This window comes from Cherax quadricarinatus, chromosome 29 (genome assembly GCF_038502225.1).
Source record: "Cherax quadricarinatus isolate ZL_2023a chromosome 29, ASM3850222v1, whole genome shotgun sequence".
NCBI lineage: Eukaryota > Metazoa > Arthropoda > Malacostraca > Decapoda > Parastacidae > Cherax > Cherax quadricarinatus.
Window position 1 is genome coordinate 2,044,171 of NC_091320.1, and position 8,173 is coordinate 2,052,343.

The following is an 8,173-nucleotide window of genomic DNA, read 5'->3' on the forward strand; positions in this document are numbered from 1 at the left end:
AATATTAGGCTGCCAGAACCTTACATAGGTGAGGCTGCCAGAACCTTACATAGGTGAGGCTGCCAGAACCTTACATAGGTGAGGCTGCCAGAACCTTACATAGGTGAGGCTGCCAGAACCTTACATAGGTGAGGCTGCCAGAACCTTACATAGGTGAGGCTGCCAGAACCTTACATAGGTGAGGCTGCCAGAACCTTACATAGGTGAGGCTGCCAGAACCTTACATAGGTGAGGCTGCCAGAACCTTACATAGGTGAGGCTGCCAGAACCTTACATAGGTGAGGCTGCCAGAACCTTACATAGGTGAGGCTGCCAGAACCTTACATAGGTGAGGCTGCCAGAACCTTACATAGGTGAGGCTGCCAGAACCTTACATAGGTGAGGCTGCCAGAACCTTACATAGGTGAGGCTGCCAGAACCTTACATAGGTGAGGCTGCCAGAACCTTACATAGGTGAGGCTGCCAGAACCTTACATAGGTGAGGCTGCCAGAACCTTACATAGGTGAGGCTGCCAGAACCTTACATAGGTGAGGCTGCCAGAACCTTACATAGGTGAGGCTGCCAGAACCTTACATAGGTGAGGCTGCCAGAACCTTACATAGGTGAGGCTGCCAGAACCTTACATAGGTGAGGCTGCCAGAACCTTACATAGGTGAGGCTGCCAGAACCTTACATAGGTGAGGCTGCCAGAACCTTACACAGGTGAGGCTGCCAGAACCTCACATAGGTGAGGCTGCCAGAACCTTACATAGGTGAGGCTGCCAGAACCTTACATAGGTGAGGCTGCCAAGTTCAGCCTTCTAAGCTTAGGTTTCTAAGCAACATTAGGTGAGGTTGCCAAGTTACATTAGATGAGGTTGCCATGTTACATTAGGTGAGGTTACCAAGTTACGTTAGGTGAGGTTACCAAGTTACGTTAGGTGAGGTTACCAAGTTATGTTAGGTGAGGTTACCAGGTTACATTAGGTGAGGTTACCAAGTTACACTAGTTGAGGTTACCAAGTTACGTTAGGTGAGGTTACCATGTTACGTTGGGTGAGGTTACCAGGTTACATTAGGTGAGGTTACGAAGTTATGTGAGGTGAGGTTACCAAGTTACGTTCAGTGAGGTTACCAAGTTACGCGAGGTGAGGTTACCAAGTTACGTTAGGTGAGGTTACAAAGTTACATTAGATGAGGGTTACCAAGTTACGTTAGGTGAGGTTACCAAGTTACGTTAGGTGAGGTTACCAAGTTACGTTAGGTGAGGCTGCCAAGTTACGTTAGGTGAGGTTACCAAGTTACGTTAGGTGAGGCTGCCAAGTTACGTTAGGTGAGGTTACCAAGTTACATTAGGTGAGGTTACCAAGTTACATTAGGTGAGGTTACCAAGTTACATTAGGTGAGATTACCAAGTTACATTAGGTGAGATTACCAAGTTACATTAGGTGAGATTACCAAGTTACGTTAGGTGAGCAAAATACCTTTCCTTCGCACCAGACTTTTCCTCTTTTTTTTTGCCTCATTTTCTTCGTCTTATCACGGGTCAGAAGTCTTCAAGGAACATGTAAGTGTCATTATGATTTCTTGAGTTATATAAGTCCCCCCTTCCTCCCAGGTTCAATATTCTTCTCAGTACCTGTTATGAACAGGACCTGTAGACCACTTTACTACAGTGCTTCATGTAACCAACTCATAAAGAACAGGATTATCTCATCTAGAAGTCATCATACACACTGTTCACTTATTGAGAAAAATTAATCTTTATAGTTTCTGCTCGTTTTATTATCTACATTAATAATCACTTAAGGTTTCTATCATGAATTAAGTAATTCACTGGTCTAAGATGGTGGCTGACTTGGACCTGCACCGCATAGGGCAGTAGGCCTGCTGCAGTGTTCCTTCCTTCTTATGTTCTTATATCGTAATCACTATAAGTAAAAACATATTTCATTAGTCTTATTATTACATCACTGTAATCTGTTAAATATTTACAACCAGTTCTAGACAGAGTTTTTAGACTCGATTACAATGAGTCAAAGATATGTGTGTACATACACAGGCGTTTTACAAACTTAAAGGCCACACTGACGCAACTAACAGAGTCCTTCCACTGGGACCATTCTACAATAATCCCTTTTATAGAGTCTATATACGGCGTAACACTTAGACTCGTTCACTTATTAGTATTTTCCTCTAGAGTCTCTCAACCGCCTTCTCAAACACAGATATACCATAGCAAAGGGCTTCCAAAATTCCTGGTAACTTCAGTGCTTAAAGCCAGATTCTCCACCAGACTCTTCCTCGACCAGTGGAAGGTGTGAATTACTCTAGGTCAGGTGTTAACACCAGACGTCAGCTCTGGTCTGAGCGAGGGTTAAGTAACTTAAATTGCCTCCTGGTGCTTCACCTCGTCGCTCCAGTAGTTCAGAACATTGAAAAATCCTATCTACTTATAAAACTAAATAAATTTATGGCCAGATAATATGAAGCTGAGTAAATTCAATTAAGCTATTAATGAAGATACTCCTTAATATAATATAAAGTTTAAAAGCCAAAAATAACACGTAAAAATATATAATCTATTTCTTTAAATGAACAAAGGGCGTATTAGAATTATTATTAGAATCATGGGGGAGCGCTAAACCCATAGGATTATACAGCGCATGTGGGGGGGATGGAAGGTATTCAGCCTCAATTCAGGGAACAGTAGCACACCTCCAATTCCCTAGATCAAGAGCCCCTCACCACCGTCAAGGAACCTCCTTTGAGGGGGAGAGGGCGTAACAGTACCAGATTTGTCACTTGTCACGGCATGTATGGTGACGCTTCTGCTTGTGTATATAATGCGCCCTGTTCCACAGTCATAATAAAATTGATGTTCTTCCATTAACTAGGAATAACGTATATAACATCCGCTAGTGTTACTGCGGCCACCATCACCTGAAGTTCACTCTGTGTGTAGTGACAGTACTGGTTCACTCTGTTGTGTAGTGACAGTACTGGTTCACTCTGTTGTGTAGTGACAGTACTGGTTGACTCTGTGTGTAGTGACAGTACTGGTTCACTCTGTTGTGTAGTGACAGTACTGGTTCACTCTGTTGTGTAGTGACAGTACTGGTTCACTCTGTTGTGTAGTGACAGTACTGGTTCACTCTGTTGTGTAGTGACAGTACTGGTTCACTCTGTTGTGTAGTGACAGTGCTGGTTCACTCTGTTGTGTAGTGACAGTACTGGTTGACTCTGTTGTGTAGTGACAGTAGTGGTTGACTCTGTTGTGTAGTGACAGTACTGGTTGACTCTGTTGTGTAGTGACAGTGCTGGTTGACTCTGTTGTGTAGTGACAGTACTGGTTGACTCTGTTGTGTAGTGACAGTACTGGTTCACTCTGTTGTGTAGTGACAGTACTGGTTCACTCTGTTGTGTAGTGACAGTACTGGTTCACTCTGTTGTGTAGTGACAGTACTGGTTGACTCTGTTGTGTAGTGACAGTACTGGTTCACTCTGTTGTGTAGTGACAGTACTGGTTCACTCTGTTGTGTAGTGACAGTACTGGTTCACTCTGTGTGTAGTGACAGTACTGGTTCACTCTGTTGTGTAGTGACAGTACTGGTTCACTCTGTGTGTAGTGACAGTACTGGTTCACTCTGTTGTGTAGTGACAGTACTGGTTGACTCTGTTGTGTAGTGACAGTACTGGTTCACTCTGTTGTGTAGTGACAGTACTGGTTCACTCTGTTGTGTAGTGACAGTACTGGTTCACTCTGTGTGTAGTGACAGTACTGGTTCACTCTGTTGTGTAGTGACAGTACTGGTTCACTCTGTTGTGTAGTGACAGTACTGGTTCACTCTGTGTGTAGTGACAGTACTGGTTCACTCTGTGTGTAGTGACAGTACTGGTTCACTCTGTTGTGTAGTGACAGTACTGGTTCACTCTGTTGTGTAGTGACAGTACTGGTTCACTCTGTTGTGTAGTGACAGTACTGGTTGACTCTGTGTGTAGTGACAGTACTGGTTCACTCTGTTGTGTAGTGACAGTACTGGTTCACTCTGTTGTGTAGTGACAGTACTGGTTCACTCTGTTGTGTAGTGACAGTACTGGTTCACTCTGTTGTGTAGTGACAGTACTGGTTGACTCTGTGTGTAGTGACAGTACTGGTTCACTCTGTTGTGTAGTGACAGTACTGGTTCACTCTGTGTGTAGTGACAGTACTCGATCACTCTGTTGTTTAGTGACAGTACTGGTTCACTCTGTTGTGTAGTGACAGTACTGGTTGACTCTGTTGTGTAGTGACAGTACTGGTTGACTCTGTTGTGTAGTGACAGTGCTGGTTGACTCTGTTGTGTAGTGACAGTGCTGGTTGACTCTGCTGTGTAGTGACAGTGCTGGTTCACTCTGTGTGTAGTGATAGTGCTGGTTCACTCTGTTGTGTAGTGACAGTGCTGGTTCACTCTGTTGTGTAGTGACAGTACTGGTTCACTCTGTGTGTAGTGATAGTGCTGGTTCACTCTGTTAAGTAGTGTCAGTGCTGGTTCACTCCGTTGTGTAGTGACAGTGCTGGTTCACTCTGTTTTGTAGTGACAGTACTGGTTCACTCTGCTGTGTAGTGACAGTGCTGGTTCACTCTGTTGTGTAGTGACAGTACTGGTTCACTCTGCTGTGTAGTGACAGTGCTGGTTCACTCTGTTGAGTAGTGACAGTACTGGTTGACTCTGTTGTGTAGTGACAGTGCTGGTTCACTCTGTTGAGTAGTGACAGTACTGGTTGACTCTGTTGTGTAGTGACAGTACTGGTTCACTCTGTTGTGTAGTGACAGTACTGGTTCACTCTGTTGTGTAGTGACAATGCTGGTTGACTCTGTTGTGTAGTGACAGTACTGGTTCACTCTGCTGTGTAGTAACAGTACTGGTTCACTCTGGTATGTAGTGACAGTACTGGTTGACTCTGTTGTGTAGTGACAGTTATGGTTGACTATGTTGTGTAGTGACAGTTATGGTTGACTCTGTTGTGTAGTGACAGTACTGGTTGACTCTGTTGTGTAGTGACAGTGCTGGTTGACTCTGTTGTGTAGTGACAGTACTGGTTGACTCTGTTGTGTAGTGACAGTTATGGTTGACTATGTTGTGTAGTGACAGTTATGGTTGACTCTGTTGTATAGTGACAGTACTGGTTCGCTCTGTGTGTAGTGACAGTGCTGGTTAACTCTGTTGTGTAGTGACAGTGCTGGTTGACTCTGTTGTGTAGTGACAGTACTGGTTGACTCTGTTGTGTAGTGACAGTACTGGTTCACTCTGCTGTGTAGTAACAGTACTGGTTCACTCTGCTATGTAGTGACAGTACTGGTTCACTCTGCTGTGTAGTAACAGTACTGGTTCACTCCGCTGTGTAGTAACAGTACTGGTCGACTCTGCTATGTAGTGACAGTACTGGTTCACTCTGCTGTGTAGTGACAGTGCTGGTTCACTCCGCTGTGTAGTAACAGTACTGGTTCACTCTGCTGTGTAGTGACAGTACTGGTTCACTCTGCTATGTAGTGACAGTACTGGTTCACTCTGCTGTGTAGTAACAGTACTGGTTCACTCCGCTGTGTAGTAACAGTACTGGTCGACTCTGCTATGTAGTGACAGTACTGGTTCACTCTGCTGTGTAGTAACAGTACTGGTTCACTCTGCTATGTAGTGACAGTACTGGTTCACTCTGCTGTGTAGTAACAGTACTGGTTCACTCCGCTGTGTAGTAACAGTACTGGTCGACTCTGCTATGTAGTGACAGTACTGGTTCACTCTGCTGTGTAGTGACAGTGCTGGTTCACTCCGCTGTGTAGTAACAGTACTGGTTCACTCTGCTGTGTAGTGACAGTACTGGTTCACTCTGCTATGTAGTGACAGTACTGGTTCACTCTGCTGTGTAGTAACAGTACTGGTTCACTCCGCTGTGTAGTAACAGTACTGGTCGACTCTGCTATGTAGTGACAGTACTGGTTCACTCTGCTGTGTAGTGACAGTGCTGGTTCACTCTGCTGTGTAGTGACAGTGCTGGTTCACTCTGCTATGTAGTGACAGTTCTGGTTCACTCTGCTATGTAGTGACAGTGCTGGTTCACTCTGCTATGTAGTGACAGTGCTGGTTCACTCTGCTATGTAGTGACAGTGCTGGTTCACTCTGCTATGTAGTGACAGTGCTGGTTCACTCTGCTATGTAGTGACAGTGCTGGTTCACTCTGCTATGTAGTGACAGTACTGGTTCACTCTGCTATGTAGTGACAGTTCTGGTTCACTCTGCTATGTAGTGACAGTGCTGGTTCACTCTGCTATGTAGTGACAGTACTGGTTCACTCTGCTATGTAGTGACAGTACTGGTTCACTCTGCTATGTAGTGACAGTGCTGGTTCACTCTACTATGTAGTGACAGTGCTGGTTCACTCTGCTATGTAGTGACAGTGCTGGTTCACTCTGCTGTGTAGTGACAGTACTGGTTCACTCTGCTATGTAGTGACAGTACTGGTTCACTCTGCTGTGTAGTAACAGTACTGGTTCACTCCGCTGTGTAGTAACAGTACTGGTCGACTCTGCTATGTAGTGACAGTACTGGTTCACTCTGCTGTGTAGTGACAGTGCTGGTTCACTCTGCTGTGTAGTGACAGTGCTGGTTCACTCTGCTATGTAGTGACAGTTCTGGTTCACTCTGCTATGTAGTGACAGTGCTGGTTCACTCTGCTATGTAGTGACAGTGCTGGTTCACTCTGCTATGTAGTGACAGTGCTGGTTCACTCTGCTATGTAGTGACAGTGCTGGTTCACTCTGCTATGTAGTGACAGTGCTGGTTCACTCTGCTATGTAGTGACAGTGCTGGTTCACTCTGCTATGTAGTGACAGTACTGGTTCACTCTGCTATGTAGTGACAGTGCTGGTTCACTCTGCTATGTAGTGACAGTGCTGGTTCACTCTGCTATGTAGTGACAGTTCTGGTTCACTCTGCTATGTAGTGACAGTGCTGGTTCACTCTGCTATGTAGTGACAGTACTGGTTCACTCTGCTATGTAGTGACAGTGCTGGTTCACTCTGCTATGTAGTGACAGTACTGGTTCACTCTGCTATGTAGTGACAGTTCTGGTTCACTCTGCTATGTAGTGACAGTGCTGGTTCACTCTGCTATGTAGTGACAGTACTGGTTCACTCTGCTATGTAGTGACAGTACTGGTTCACTCTGCTATGTAGTGACAGTACTGGTTCACTCTGCTATGTAGTGACAGTACTGGTTCACTCTGCTATGTAGTGACAGTGCTGGTTCACTCTGCTATGTAGTGACAGTTCTGGTTCACTCTGCTATGTAGTGACAGTACTGGTTCACTCTGCTATGTAGTGACAGTACTGGTTCACTCTGCTATGTAGTGACAGTACTGGTTCACTCTGCTATGTAGTGACAGTACTGGTTCACTCTGCTATGTAGTGACAGTACTGGTTCACTCTGCTATGTAGTGACAGTTCTGGTTCACTCTGCTATGTAGTGACAGTGCTGGTTCACTCTGCTATGTAGTGACAGTGCTGGTTCACTCTGCTATGTAGTGACAGTGCTGGTTCACTCTGCTATGTAGTGACAGTGCTGGTTCACTCTGCTATGTAGTGACAGTGCTGGTTCACTCTACTATGTAGTGACAGTGCTGGTTCACTCTGCTATGTAGTGACAGTGCTGGTTCACTCTACTATGTAGTGACAGTGCTGGTTCACTCTGCTATGTAGTGACAGTGCTGGTTCACTCTGCTATGTAGTGACAGTGCTGGCTCACTCTGCTATGTAGTGACAGTGCTGGTTCACTCTGCTGTGTAGTGACAGTGCTGGTTCACTCTGCTATGTAGTGACAGTTCTGGTTCACTCTGCTATGTAGTGACAGTGCTGGTTCACTCTGCTATGTAGTGACAGTGCTGGTTCACTCTGCTATGTAGTGACAGTGCTGGTTCACTCTGCTATGTAGTGACAGTGCTGGTTCACTCTGCTATGTAGTGACAGTGCTGTTTCACTCTGCTATGTAGTGACAGTGCTGGTTCACTCTGCTATGTAGTGACAGTGCTGGTTCACTCTGCTATGTAGTGACAGTGCTGGTTCACTCTGCTATGTAGTGACAGTGCTGGTTCACTCTGCTATGTAGTGACAGTGCTGTTTCACTCTGCTATGTAGTGACAGTGCTGGTTCACTCT